This window comes from Schistocerca americana, chromosome 6 (assembly GCF_021461395.2).
Source record: "Schistocerca americana isolate TAMUIC-IGC-003095 chromosome 6, iqSchAmer2.1, whole genome shotgun sequence".
Classification (NCBI taxonomy): Eukaryota; Metazoa; Arthropoda; class Insecta; order Orthoptera; family Acrididae; genus Schistocerca; species Schistocerca americana.
The window spans coordinates 521,410,753-521,426,562 of NC_060124.1; the positions used below are offsets into that span (position 1 = coordinate 521,410,753).

Consider the following 15,810-nt stretch of genomic DNA (forward strand, 5'->3'; position numbering starts at 1 on the left):
ACTAGCAGCTCACTGTTTAGGAGACACAGTGCCAAACAACAGTGCACGTAGGAGAGTACGAATACACGTCATGTGTTGAACAGGGAGCCAAGCGAGGTAAAGCAGTGATAACACAGTTATACCGTACTTAGGAGGACGATGGATCACATCTTCTGTCCGCACATCCATATTTGGGTTTCCTGTGGTTCGCCCAAAACGCTTGAGGCAAATGTCAAGCTCAGTGAAAGTTTCATTCGTGATTTGAATTCCTGAATAAAACGTTCTCGGTTTTCAAGCCGCGTCAGTTCAAATAAAATCCTCGAGTTTTCGATGACCATTTCCACCATCGTCGTCAGGAGTTCACTGACAGCCAGGGCTGCTTTTTTTTCCTTTATTGTTATTTTAATACCTGAACAATCAGGTAGGCTGTCAGCGGCATGCTACGCCGCTCTTCAGCCATAGTGTTGACATTAACAGAACACAGAATGGAGAATCAGAATGAACATAGTGACGGGCAAAAAAATAGTGGTCACAGATACACACTCGACGATAACGACACTGAAAACACGTTGACACGGCGCACATAACACTGATGAATCCGACGGCACAAGTGAACGTAGAAGCGTGACGGCGGACACTAAAAACACAAAATTACGTCACACACATGAGACACTGATGGCGATGATCTCCGGCGCGCGAATGTCCACTTAGCGTGTGCGAGTCTGGGGAGCTCTCAAGAGGGGAAGAAGGGTGAGGCGGGGGGGTTGGAGAGGCTGGAGAGGGGAGAACAAAGATGTCAATGGCTGAGGAGTAGAGAGACAGGGGAGGGGACGCCCAGGGAGGAGTGGGGAGAAAGGGAGGAGGGAGGGAGGGTGCCCAAAGGAACAGACACAGGAAGAGGGAGGGAGGATCAAAGTTGGTAGGAGGGGTATATCGAGGGGAGGAGGACATGGGAGGAGGACATCATCAGGGAGGGGGAGCTGGCAGACGTCACCTTGGGAGAGGGTAAGGAGGGTGGAGAGATGGAGACCGGGTGGGACATGGGAATACAGGCATGGCAGGGGGGGTGGGTTGGGAGAGGATGGGCGAGACAAGCGGGTGAGGAGGATCGAGTTTGCGAGAGGTGTACAGGATCCGTATCCTTTCAAGGAAAGAGAGGAGGTGGGGGAACGGAATGATATCGTACAGGATCCACGTGGGGGAGGGGAGATGGATGCGATAGGTGAGGCACAGAGCATGGCATTCAAGGATTTGAAGGGATTTATAAAAGGTAGGGGGGCAGAGAACCAGGCCAGATGGGCATAACAAATGATAGGGCGGATGAGGGATTTATAGGTGTGGAGGATGGTGGAGGGGTCCAGACCCCACGTACGGCCGGAAAGGAGCTTGAGGAGATGGAGTCGGGAGCGTGCCTTGGCTTGGATTGTCCGGAGAGGGGGAGTCCAGGAGAGGCGACGGTCGAGGGTGACGTCAAGGTGCTTAAGGGTGGGAGTGAGGGTGATAGGATGGCCATAGATGGTGAGATAGAAATCAAGGAGGTGGAAGGAAGGGGTGGTTTTGCCTACAATGATCGCCTGGGTTTTGGAGGGATTGAACTTGAGCAACCACTGGTTGCACCAAGTGGTGAACTGGTCAAGATGGGATTGGAGAAGGTGTTGGTAGCGCTGCAGGGTGGTGGCAAGGACAAGGAAGGCGGTGTCATCGGCAAACTGGAGAAGGTGGACGGGGGGTGACGGCGGCGGCATGTCCGCCGTGTACAAAAGGTACAGAAGGGGGGAGAGGACGGAGCCTTGGGGCACACCGGTGGAGGGGAAAAAGGTGTAGGAATCTGTGTTATGGATGGTGACGCAGGAAGGACGGCGGGAGAGAAAGGAGCCGATCAGACGGACGTAGTTAATGGGAAGGGCGAAGGTTTGGAGCTTGAAGAGGAGACCGGAATGCCATATGTGGTCATAAGCACGTTCGAGGTCCAGGGAGAGGAAGATTGCGGAGCGACGGGAATTAAGCTGGTCGGAAAGGAGATGAGTGAGGTGAAGGAGAAGGTCGACGGATGAGAAGGATGGCCGAAAGCCACACTGGGTAACGGGAAGGAGGCGGTGCTGGCGGAGATGCTGGTGGATGCGTCGAGTGAGGATAGATTCAAGGACCTTGCTGAAGACCGAGGTAAGGCTGATGGGACGGTAGGAGGAGACGGCGGTCGGCGGTTTGCCAGGTTTAAGGAACATCAGGATATGGGAGGTTTTCCACAGGTCGGGGTAGTAACCGGTGGACAATACTACATTGTAGAGCCTGTCCAGAGTGGAGAGGAAAGAGGCAGGAGCTTCACGAAGGTGACGGTAGGTGACACGATCGTGACCAGGAGCGGTGTTGCGTTTAGTGCGGAGTGTAGCAATGAGATCCTGTGTAGTGATAGGGGCATTGAGTTCCACGTGTGCAATGTTGTCCAAGTACTGGGAACCAGGTGCGAGGGGAGGGACAGTGGTGTCACTTCGATCGCGGACATCCGGGAAGAGGAAGTAATCGAACTGGGGATCATCGGGGATGGAAAACACATCGGAGAGGTAGGAGGCAAAGTGATTGGCCTTACTAAGGGTGTCAGGGAAGGGGTGATCATCATGGAGAAGAGGATAGTAGGGGGAGGGTTTAGTTCCGGTAAGGCGACGGAAGGATGACCAGAACTTGGACGAGTTGATAGGTAGGGTAGCATTTAAAAGGGTGCATGTCTGTCGCCAGTCCCGGCGTTTCTTAGCCGCGAGCAAATAACGAATGTGTCGCTGGAGTTGCCGGTGGCGTCGTAGTGTGTCCGGGTCACGCGTGTGGAGGAAGGCACGGTAGAGACGGCGGGATCCACGGAGGAGGACGGCCTGTGGGGGTAAGGTAGGACGGTGGGGGTGAATGGCGACAGTAGGGACGTGGGCCTCCACGGCCTCAGACAAGGTCTGCTGGAGAAAGGAGGCGGCATGGATTACATCGTCAGGGTGGTGGTAGGTGAAGGGGTGGCTATCGACCTGGGTGGAGAGGGTATTCCGATAGGCATTCCAGTTGGCACGGGAATAGTCATGGCGGGGCTGCTACCGTTTCTCGCTTGTATAGGCATGATGACATCATCAACAGCTAATCAGATCGATCCAATATGGCGCGCGCGCGTAAGTCGTCCCGGGCAGCTGGCGGAGCTATTGCCCGTGGCAGCACCGGCGACGTCAGGTGGCGCCAGGGGCAGGTGCCACGTTTGAAACTGCCGCTCCCGCGTCGCACATCTGTCTTTGCTTTCTTTCGGTGTCCAACGCCCGCCCCCATGCCCTGCTGAGTGTGTACCCCTGCTCTCTGGTGAAATTGTTGTTGTTCAAACGTATCTCGGCCGCTTCCTTTATAACGGAGTCCCAATATGTGGATGCATGAGCGTTGTTCTGAGCCCAAGCGCCATAAAAGAAAAGGGAGCTTGACAAGTCGGTCATAGCGGAGCATTGCCTACAAAACGGACATAAAATACAGTTCGAAAATACAAAAGTGTTGGCTCATGCATCCACATATTGGGACTCCGTTATAAAGGAAACGGCCGAGATTTGTTTGAACAACAACAATTTCATCAGAGAGCAGGAGTACACACTCAGCAGGGCATGGGGGCGAGTGTTAGACATCGAAAGAAAGTAGAGACAGATGCGCGACGCGGGAGCGGCAGTTTCAAACGTGGCGCCTGTCCATGGTGCCACCTGACTTCACCGGTGCTGCCACGGGCAATAGCTCCACTAGCTGCTCGGATCGTCTTACTCGCGCCACATTGGGTCCATCTGATTGGCTGCTGATGATGTCATCATGCCTATATAAGCGAGAAAACGTAGCAGCCCTGGCAGTGAGTGAACTATTGACGACGATGGCGGAGATGGTTATTCAAAGCTCGAGGATTTTATTCGAATTGACGTGGCTTGAAAACCGAGAACGTTGTATTCTGTATGCCGTCGCGAAAGACTCAGAGGACACATTCAAATTCCTATTCTTTCCAAATGTGACTTTGTAATCCGTCTCCAGTGACGGTAGGATGTTAACCTCTCATGTTTCTTTCTTACTTTAACAGGTGCCCTTCTTCAGAAAGTATTACGTTACACTCTTTTCTAGAGACTGGCCCGAGAGGGACCATCAATTGATCTGAAATAACAAAAAAATGATGTACCCTTTATTTTCCAGTTCCATTTGCAAAAGTGGCTCTGAGCACTATGGGATTTAACAACTGTGGCCATCAGTGCCCTAGAACTTAGAACTACTTAACCTAACTAACCTAAGGACATCACACATATCCATGCCCGAGGCAGGATTCGAACCTGCGACCGTAGCGGTCACGCGGCTCCAGACTGAAGTGCCTAGAACCGCACGGCCACACCGGCCGGCTTCCATTTGCACATTATTTTTATACTCTGTGTTTAGTTTCGACGTCTATGGATCATCTTCAGATATATATAATCGTGTTACATAACAATCGTTTCTCTGTTATCGTCCAGAGATTTCGATGCCGCACCAAAGTCGGCAACTCGAATGTACACTGAAGCGCCAAAGAAACGGTACTAGCATGCGTTTTCCAACACAGATATATCTAAATACGCAGATACGGCCGTGTGGTCGGCAACACCTATGTAAGACAATATGTGTCTGGCGCAGTTATTGGATCGGTGACTGCTCCTAAAATTGCAGGCTATCAAGTTTCAAGTTAGTTTGAACGTGGTGCTGCAGACACACAGCACAATCCCGTACGACCATTTCACTAGTGTACCGTGAATATCAGAAATCCGCTAAAACATCAAATCTCCGACATCGCTGCGGCCGGAAAGAGATCCTGCAAGAACTGAAGAGAATTGTTCAACGTGACAGAAGCGCAATCCTGGGTCATCAACAAGTGTCAGCGTGCGAACCATGCAACGAAAAATCGTCGATATGGACTTTTGAAGCCGAAGGCCACTCGTGTAGTCTTAATGGGTGCACGACACGAAGCTTTACGACCTACCTCGGCCCGTCAGCACCGACATTGGACTGTTTAGGACTGCAAACATGCTGCCTGGTCGGACAAATCTCGTTTAAAATTGTATCGAGGGGATGGATGTGTACGGGTATGGAGACAACCTCAAAAATCCACGGACCATGCATGTCATCAGGAGACTGTTCAAGTTGGTGGAGACTCTGTAATTAAACGGGGCGTGTGCAGTTGAAGTGATATGGGACCCCTGATACGTCTAGATACGACTCTGACAGGTGACACGTAATTAAGCATCCTCTCTGTTCACATGCATCCTTCATGTCTATTGCGCAGTCCGATGAATTTGGGCAAATCTAGCAGGTCAATGCGACACCCCACTCGTCCAGAATTGCAGCAGAGTGGCTCCAGGCACATTTTTTTTGAGTTTAAACACTTGCTCTGGGCACCGAACTCCCCAGAGTTGAACATTATTGCGCATATCAGGGATGTTTTGCAAGGTGCTGTCCAGAAGAGATCACCACCCCCTCGTACTCTTACGAATTTACAGACAGCCCTGCAGGATTCATGTGGTCAATTCCCTCCAGCACTACTTTAGACATTAGTCCAATCATTCTGCGTGCTCGTGGGGCATTACACGACATTAGGCAGGTGTAACAGTTTCTTTGGTTCTTCAGTGTGTATCACACCCATTAGGGAGGGATCGCTACAATCAACAACGCTCTAGGAGACCACCCCCGCCTCCCTGCAACAGCAACATCCTCATGTTGAAGTCAGTACAGAGTTGAATATGCAGAAGCTCAGACAGTCGAGGTCTCAGTTACAGCAGTCACCACCGTAATGTAGGACCAACGAATTGTTAAAGTTACAGATAAGTTTCACTGTTGTAAATGTCGAACATAGTGCTTTCGGAGAACAGTTTATTAATTAGTATGGCAAGTGATGCTAATGACATTTGTAAATTACATATTCTTGTGGAAAAGTAGTGTGTCAAAGTTAAGTAAATCTTTTATTTATTGATGTAATAAAGTGAACTAATGGTTCATGTGTTCTAGTTTGATAAGGTATCTCCCAGACTAATCAAAGAACCCACAGTGTCTGTATCGGAACTATACATTCGGTGTTTGTAGCCGTAGAATTGGAACTACGCAGAAATGAAGTGAATCCAGAGAAAACAATGGAACACAGGAATAACCAGGAAACAGTCCTGAGACAGTTTCATCATTGTATTAATTTGTGAAACTCTTACCATCATTTCGGCTAAAGATATCATTTCGGCTAACGATATTTGCTGCGTCGGAGACAACATGCTACTATCGCTACAGCGAATGTGAAGGTGGGGGCCTAGTGCATAGTGTCAGAAATATATCGCGAGTAGCTCCATTAGGGTAAAAACGTTGCTGCCAGAGTCTGCCGGCACTGGGAGAAATGTATCAAATACTGAGCTCTCTTTCGCCCATCACAGTTTGTAGATTCGGATGAATGACAACAGTGTATATAGTCACTTCTGAACTGTGCAACACAACAATAATGTGCGAGCAGTCATACTATACAGAACCAGCCCACCGTATGGGATATAGAAGCCAAGACCTGCACGTTCACCTCTACACACTGCACATTTCATGGTACAGCGATTGGCAGGGGAAATCACCGATACTCGAAGCATAAAATCAAATTCGGCTGCACAGATGTATCGCGGTAACAGTTGCGACACGCTCAATGACAAGCACAAGTAAATAATAAACCACATGTAGGGATGAATCAGGTTTGCCAGCTGAGTACACTTTACGTAGATGGTGGTAGGATTCTCGGTAGCGGGTTTCTGATAGGTTTGTCGTATTCTGTCATCGGAGAACCTCATAAGAACCCATTGCCTTATAATGTGTATCCGTTTCTTCGCTCAGTGCGCCCTGGAGGTAAGTGTACCTTGAATATGACCACACAATGTCTTACCGTAAACGAATTGTACCAGAACGATATGATGGCCCCGATCACGAACATGTGTATCCTTCTACAGCCACCAAGGTATTAGAAATCAATCCTACTGAGTTCAAATGAGATGTGACCAAGACAAATTTGTTTCTACCGATTCGGTCACTTTCTGAGCAGGTATGATTCAAGATAGTTCGCTGGGCACTCTGCGTCTCGTGGAACCCTTACTATGACTGCTAGCTGCCATGATCATGACTTTTAAGTCTATTTATAGATATCATTTGAGTGATTCTTTCTGGTTTTGCAAAGTTTCTACATGCTAAATAATATATGTCACCTAGTGTTGAGTAGTTGTTCGTTTGTGCTTAGGACATCATCGAACTTTGTTAAATGTTGACTTTCAACACATGATGATGATGACCACGATCATGATGATTTCTGCCCATGTATCTATCATTGCACATTCATCATCCCCAGCCCTGCCGTCTTCTAGTCCCTTTCGCAGGCATCATTCCTTCTAGTCCAACTTTCTTGATGTAGTCACTCGTGATCCAGTATCTTAAATAATTTTCTTTCCATCTTTTAATTGTATATGTGGTGTCACCGCCAGGCACCACACTTGCTAGGTGGTAGCCTTTAAATCGGCCTTGGTCCTTTAGTATACGTCGGACCCGCGTGTCGCCACTGTCAGTGATTGCAGACCGAGCGCCGCCACACGGCAGGTCTAGAGAGACTTCCTAGCACTCGCCCCAGGTGTACAGCCGACTTTGCTAGCAATGGTTCACTGACAAATTACGTTCTCATTTGCCGAGACGATAGTTAGCATAGCCTTCAGCAACGTCATTTGCTACGACCTAGCAAGGCGCCATTACCATTTGCTATTTATCTTGTGATGCATGTACCGTCAGACCGATGTTCACGAATTATGGATTAAAGTTAAGTATTCCAGAAGCTACGTACTTTTTTTACTAGACTTAACTCCTTTAACCGTTCCAGACCTCACGCCAGCCTGCGTGAGCTTAAACGCGTGCCTTTCGGCTACCTCCTAGTGGCTTGGCTGTCTTGCCAAGTCACAACAGTATATATCCTTTGTCTTTTATCAGCCCTCCTTAGTAATACAACTTCGTTCCTTACCTCATTTGTATGTTTCACACCAGCTAGTCTTTTCCAAATCGTCATTTCGAATACCTCCAAGTATTTCTTCTCTTTCTACCGTCGCGTCCAACTTTCGGCACGATATAAGGCAACTCTCGATACAAAACGGTTGCCTGCTATTTTTCTCAATAGCTTATATAAAGGAGCTCAGAACACACTCCTTTTCCTGCAGGTCATTTCTTGTACAAGGTATTTGTAAATAGTGAATCACATGATATGATAAATCCGGCTTCCGAGTGGGATACATTAACTGCAGGCCTTCATTTTGATATCTCTCAAGCTGATGGATGTTCTGGTTGGTATAAATGCTCACAGATCGTTGTTCTAAAGGATCGTAATTACTTTATTTTACGTATCGTCAACCATACGGCCATTTGTAAGTCTCACACCTACAAACGTAAACGGATTTCGTAAGATCTTACGGGTAAAATAAAGCGTAAAGTTACTCCAGCCATTACCGATCCGCATTAATTTTATTCTGTTGCCGGACATAGATGGAGAATTTTGTGCCTGCTCTTGACACACGTCTGCAGCTCAGAGTGCTGTTATTGAGTTTCTGGGTTGCTAAAAACAGTTGAAAGAAGCTTCCACATGAAACTGGAAATTTTTCACGAAGCTGCGGCTTTCGACCACAGCACAGGTACGTGCTCGACACAAAGTTCGTATGTCAAGAGGAGTAGTTCCAGCACTCTGAATTCCCCGCGTGGTATTGCATCGTGGTATTGCATTGCGCCAGGCAAATGCGTCACAAGCGGGTAAAATTTCCACTTTGCTGAGTGATACGTAGATTAATTAAACGACACTATAAGCATATTCTAGATAAAAAGGTAAATTCAGAATGACAGTGAAACTTAGACTCTTGTAACATAACCATTATACCATCTCACTTTGAGAAATAACTGGTTAATAACACAGAATACTAAAGTGAACAGACAGCTGAACGTCTAAATCTAGAAGATACAGTAAAAAAGTTAAGGGATTATGTGTTTAGGAAACAGGAATATAAAAGTCTGCTGAAGTAAGAAATAAATGATAAGATAATACAGACCATAATAGCGTACCTCAATTTAATATATCTGATGGCACCAATCGTGAACTTCTTCTTTGCACGATGTTGGCCCTCATCTATGTTGGTCATGTTTATTATCATCATCATTTATCGTTACCAGTAAGAGTGATTTATCGTCCACTGCAGAATAAATATATGTATTACAAATCCCTCCGTATATTGAGAAATTCATTATATGTATTGAGAGGTACCTACTTGCAAAAATGAAATTAAAAGAAAACAGATTATTTTCAAAATTTGTTTTTATCATTTGTGCCTACTTTCATAATTTCGTACAATACTTCGTGCCAAACTGACATTGTAAACAGAAAGATCTTCCGTTTCATTTAAGGAACTTTAAATTTTTGCCCTCTGCCTGGAAAACGTTTGGGTCACAGATATGGAAGTGTGCCAGTCGCATGCTAGTGGCGTGCTAGGAAGCCACGTGTCAGGTGGAAGGTGTGTGACGATAGGTAGCTGGCGTGAGAGGGCACCAATCGAAAAATGGCTTTTATTAGATCGATTTTTTGTTTGATAGTTCGACACAAATTTTGCAATTGATTCCAAAATAACGTCCAGGTGCGATACAGGCAGCAATATTAACTCCCCTCCTTTCCGCTCCTTTCGGTAGTTGTGGTAATGAAGGTGTAAAAGTTTCGTAACGGCTGACATCCTGGCTGTCTTGCAGGCCGTGAACACAGGGTGTTTCAAAAAGAATGACCTGATATCAAAACTCGATATTTATATATAGAAACAAACTACAAACATGGGATAAATTAAGTTTTAACTATGCTAACACAAATTCTGTATGCGTCCACCAGCAGCAGCACGAGTAACAACCAGATGCTAAATAAATTCCTCATAAACAAGGCTCACATGTTGCGAAAATTGGCAGTTCACCGTAAATAACGAAACGTGTGACGTCATCCACATGAGTGCTAAAAGGAGTCCGTTAAACTTCGATTATACGATAAATCAGTCAAATCTAAAAGCCGTAAATTCAACTAAAGATGAAGAACTTAAATTGGAAAGAACAGGTAGAAAAAGGTGTGGGAAGGCTGACCAAAGACTGCATTTTATTGGCAGGACAGTTAGAAAATTTAAAAGATCTACTAAAGAGACTGCCAACACAACGATTGTCCGTCCTCTTTTAGCATAATGCTAGGCTGTGTGGGATCCTTGCCAGATAGAATTGATAGAGCACATCGAAAAAGTTCAAAGAAGAACTGATCGCTTTATTGTCCAGAAATAGGGAAGAGAGTGTCACTGAAATGACACAGGATTTGGAATTTACACCATTAAATCAAAGGCGTTTTTCGTTGCGGCGGAGTCGTCTCACGAAATTTCAATCACCCACATTCTCCTCCGGATGCGAAAATATTTTGTTGACGTCAACCTAATTAGGAAGTAACGGTCACCATAAATAAGGGTAATCAGAGCTCGCAAGGAAAGGTATTGGTGTTCGTTTTCTCCGCTCGCTATACGAAACTGGAATAATAACGTATTGTGAAGGTGGTTCGATGAACCCTCTTTCAGGCCCTTAAACGTGATTTGTAGAGTATCCATGTAGATATAGATGTAGATAAACCTTACATAATGCATCTGCTTCTTTACAGAAGCTATGCGGACTTATTTTTTTCTTCACTTCTTCTGCGTCATGAGGTGAAGAGGAGATGAAGACACTTTCGGTCACAAATCCTCGCAACACAAAATCGCATGGGGTCATGTCTGACGATCTTGGAGGCCAGAAATGCAGGGCAGTGTCTTAGTATCCCGTGCGCCCCACCCAACGTTGTGCCAGCGTGGTGAAGCTCCATCATGTTGGAAAATTAAGTGATCGGATTCTCAAGAAGTTGTTGGAAAAAATCATTTCTGCACCATTTGAAGATAGTTCAGTGCCAGATAGGGAACACAGAACCCCGAGATACTGCCCTACATCCCTGGCTCCAAGATCGTCAGACATGACCCCATGCGTTTTTTTGTTGTTGTTCGGATATGTAAAGGAAAGTACGTTCATCTCTCCTTTACCTCTTGATGCAGAAAAAACGTGAAGAACTGAATAACCGCCGGCATAACATCTGTAAAAGCATCTACATTCTGTAAAGTTTATGACTAATTTAGCTAGTGTCTAGAAGTTGTTCAAGCTGCTGTCGGTTGACCTCTAGGGTACTTGTAATAGCATAGCTAAGACTTCAAGATTTTGTGAGTATTTTGCCATTCATCCCATTTTTGTGGTATATTTTTATCAAAAAATACAGAGTTTTGAAGTCAGATTATTCTTTTTGATACCCCGTCTATTGTGCGATAAGTATTAAATTGCGTTCAAGGAGCTATGCAAGCGGACGGGCGAAGTTGAGCAGGTAGAGGAGGAATGAGATGGCTATCGCTTTCTTGTCTGCCTATTCGGTACAAATTGTCGAACTGATATTAAACTAACTTCCCAATGAACTAGAGACTTCAAACCTTAAAGATAGGTCAGGCCTGACAATGACAACACAATGTTGACAAACCTTCTACTCTTGTGTGTGGTGGAGAGTATCTTGTGTATCACTGCGATTTCACCCTGTAGCTGTTTCAGTCACGAATGGTACATGGGAAAAAAAGATTGCTGGTAAACTTCCGTGTGACCTCTAGTTTCTCTAATTTTTCCCTTCAGTGTCTTTTCACGAGATATGCATAGGAGGAAGCAAAATATTAATTGGGTCAGATGGAGAGAAACTGAGACTAAGTTACAAAGTTGAAATTTACCACATGTTCTTGTTGTAATCTCATCTAAATGCTTGAAATAGACCGAAAAATATTACAAACACAAAACTAAAAGGCAGAAAATAACGATTTAAATAAAAATTAATTTTTGATCCTCCACGTTTTAAACTGGATAATTATTAAATAATTTTTCCTATACCCATACAGACTCCTTTCCCCATGCAGACAATTTTGCAAATTTGTGATTGTAGATTTTTAATACGATTGAAAATACTTATAAATTTAAAACGAGAAACGTGGGGCCCTGGCAGTAGATAATTGATGCATGAATATTTCACCTCCTTACTATTACAATACTTACTAAATGATCTATGAATAGTTCACGTCCTTACGATTATCTGTTGTATGTACCCAACGTTTTACGTTTCCTATCTTAAAAGTATTTTCAAATCTATTAAAAATTCACAATCACAGTTTTTCAAGACTATCTGTACAGCATTGGAAATCTGTATGTGGTTAGAAGAGATTATTTTATACATTTCAACCAGATTTAAAAACGAGAGATATTAAAGTTCATTTTTATTTAAATAATTATTTGTATTGCTGAAACAGCGAAGAGTAGTCTGGTGTTTACTCGTGACTTAAATGTTTACTGTAATTACTCTTTCCATGCGGTGTTTTCGCAGGAGAGGAGAATTAACTTATTATTTCATTTTTTACCGTTAGAATCTCTCAGTCGAATATTCTGAGTAACTACTTGTTTTGTAAATAAAACTGCCTTTTCCTGCTGCTAGTTAGCAGGAAAAGGCAGTTTTATTTACAAAACAAGTATTTACATGCTTGCTGCGGAGGATGGCCACACAAACAAACTTGTTATTCTGAGTAACGTTTGTTATCGGATTCAAAAAATTAATTGTTACAATTCATTTTCTTGGCGGTGCCTCTTCTGAACCCACGAGGCACCTAGCCTATTGCTAGCTATTGCTCATTCATTATGTTAACGCTATGCACTGCACAACTGTATTAAAAACAGTTTCAGAGGATGTTATGCTTTGTAAACAGATGTACCAAGTCAGTTACTCTTCTTCTGATTCCTTTATGTAAGCTGATGTGGCGTTACTGTGGCTGCATTATTTACATGTGTTGCGGAGATGGCTATGGAATCTTTCAACCGAAATGTTACCTATATTTGCGAAATTTCTGGATGTAAATTGTTACAGTAGTTCGTAATCTTGAGCTAGAAATCGTTATTAGTGATCATTGTAACAGGTGCTTTGTCTAATGGACATACCCGTAAGAACGCCTAGAGAAGTGTAAACTCGACGAGCAGAAGACGGACTTTCGGAGTACAAGCTATTTCTCAATGCTTTCAAGTCACGCTAATTGATTTTTATTTGACTGAATGTGGGAAGATGGGATCTGTACGTCATTCACGCACATAGGTAGCACCTGCTTTTGGGGATGCGACTGCATCGTGGATTCCATTAGTGTATCTCTGTTATTCAAGGTTCTACTGCAAACAGTAAATGGTAAGTTAACCTAGCGTTTCCACAGAAGGTTATCTAGTATCACACAGGTTCAGGTATGAAAGAATGAAAGCAGAAATATAAGATAGTATCAGTCACTGAGAAATATCATTCATTATTTTTTTTTGTTAAATAACTGGGCAGTAATTCAATAGTAATTCATGATTTTATTTGTAGAGGTTTCTTGTGCAACTTGACAGTTATTTCTTCAGTTTTTATGAATGTGTATTAGATTGTGCACTGTAGTGTAATGTACAATCTTATAAGCTAGACTTTGATTTTTATTCGTTTCTATTGGTAGGGTTATGTACTCAGTTGCGTTAAGCTGTTTGATGCACAGCATTCCGAGATCACTTGCTCTGGTGGGTCCTTTCCAGGTTGGAGGTCCTTTTGTCAGAAGCAGTATTGATTACCTTTAAAGAACTGAGGTCCCATGCGTAAAACAGCTTCTAAAATTCTGTTACAAATGGTGTTCAGCATGTAAGCAAGAAAAAGTTTAGAAAAGGTTTGAAATTATGTTTAAATCATGTTGGAAGACGCATCTCATTATCAAACACTGGATGAACACAGTCTGGGTAATTGACACAAAGTTCTAAAGGAAAGCTAGTTTTTCTCCCATCTCAATGTTTATGATGTGGTATCTCCCAAACGGTACAATTTTCCTTGTACATTCAGTCTATATTTGTGGACACTGTCTACAAATTGAATTAATAGTAAATTAGTAATAAAACAGAACGTCATGCTTGCGGCTTAAGTTTTACTGTGTGAACAGCGAAAATATAGTAAGCGATTAACATTACTGCTTTCATCAATTGTCGGGGAGGGTCGCCAAGACTAAGCCCGATAAAAGTTGGGAATTATGTTTAAATTTTGTCACTTGGTATATTCGTTCTCAAATCCAGGGTGAATACAGTCTGGGTATTTACCCGCCGTTATTTACGCTGCCTTATGACATATTTTCACAACATATATAAATGACCTAGTAGATAGTGTCGAAAGTTCCATGCGGCTTTTCGTAGATGATGCTGTAGTATTCAGAGAAGTGGCAGCATTAGAAAATTGCAGCGAAATGCAGGAAGATCTGCAGCGGATAGGCACTTGGTGCAGGGAGTGGCAACTGATGCTTAACATAGACAAATGTAATGAGTAGCGAATACATAGAAAGAAGGAACCTTTATTTTATGATTAGCAGAACAAACACTGGTAGCTGTTACTTCTGTAAAATATTTGGGAGTATACGTACGGATCGATTTGAAGTGGAATGATCATATAAAACTAATTGTTGGTAAGGCGGGTGCCAGGTTGAGATTCATTGGGAGAGCCCTTAGAAAATGTAGTGTATCAACAAAGGAGGTGGCTTACAAAACACTCGTTCGACCTATACTTGAGTATTGCTCATCAGTGTTGGATCCGTACCAGATCGGGTTGACAGAGGAGATAGAGAAGATCCAAAGAAGAGCGGCGCGTTTCGTCACAGGGTTATTTGGTAAGCGTGATGGCGTTACGGAGATGTTTAGCAAACTCAAGTGGCAGACACTGCTAGAGATGCACTCTCCATTGCGGTGTAGCTTGCTGTCCAGGTTTCGAGAGGGTGCTTTTCTGGATGAGGTATCGAATATAATGCTTCCCCCTCCTTATACCTCCCGAGCAGATCAAGAATGTAAAATTAGAGAGATTCGAGTGCGCACGGAGGCTTTCCGGTAGTCGTTCTTCCTACGAACCACACGCGACTGGAACAGGAAAAGGAAGTAACGACAGTGGCACGTAAAGTGCCCTCCGCCACACACCGTTGGGTGCCTTGCGGAGTATAAATATAGATGTCGATGTAAATATTTACACAGCTTCTAACTGTAATACTTGTCAAACGGTCTTAAACCTTTAACATAGGACTATACTTTTCAATGAGTAGATTTTGATAGAACTGTAAATTTTTAAGTTCAGTCCATAATTACATGAAACACAACTCAATTTTTTTGGCCCTGAAAACCGTTAAACATGAAACCAGCACGTTGTAACGCGCACCAGGAACAATAAACCGGATTACTAGTTTACGAGCATAAATATAAATTATCAGTCAGATGTGATGTAAGTCAGATATGACACAAATCGATTACACACGTACTCTCTCATCCAGAACATTATGACCACCGACCTACAATCGATATTTCACACCTGCAGGCGATATCAGCGTTACCCGACGAGGAATCACTGCTAGTCAGACACACGCATGGTGCATATAATATCAGTGAGCATCCTGTCCGTATGTAGAATGGGGAAGGCGCATAATATATCTGAGTTCGGCACAGGGCAAATTGCAATGGCCCGGAGGCTCGGTACGAGCGTTTCGGAAACAGCACAACTTGCCGGATGTTAGAGGAGTGCTACGGTGAATCTCTTCAACACGTGGCGAAACCAAGGTGAAACCACGACCAGACGCCGTCGAGTTGGCTGGTCACCCTTCATTACGGATGTCGGACGTCGTAGGCTGGGCAGACTGCCTCAGA

General features: G+C 44.2%; 1 protein-coding gene across 1 annotated transcript in view; it reads right to left on the reverse strand.

Moving 5' to 3' along the window:
• LOC124620260 (leucine-rich repeat-containing protein 24-like) overlaps positions 1 to 15,810 on the reverse strand; it is a gene marked incomplete at its 5' end in the record, with an annotated part of 317,927 nt that overhangs the window by 287,353 nt on the left and 14,764 nt on the right. The gene's annotated exons all lie outside the window — the stretch shown is intronic.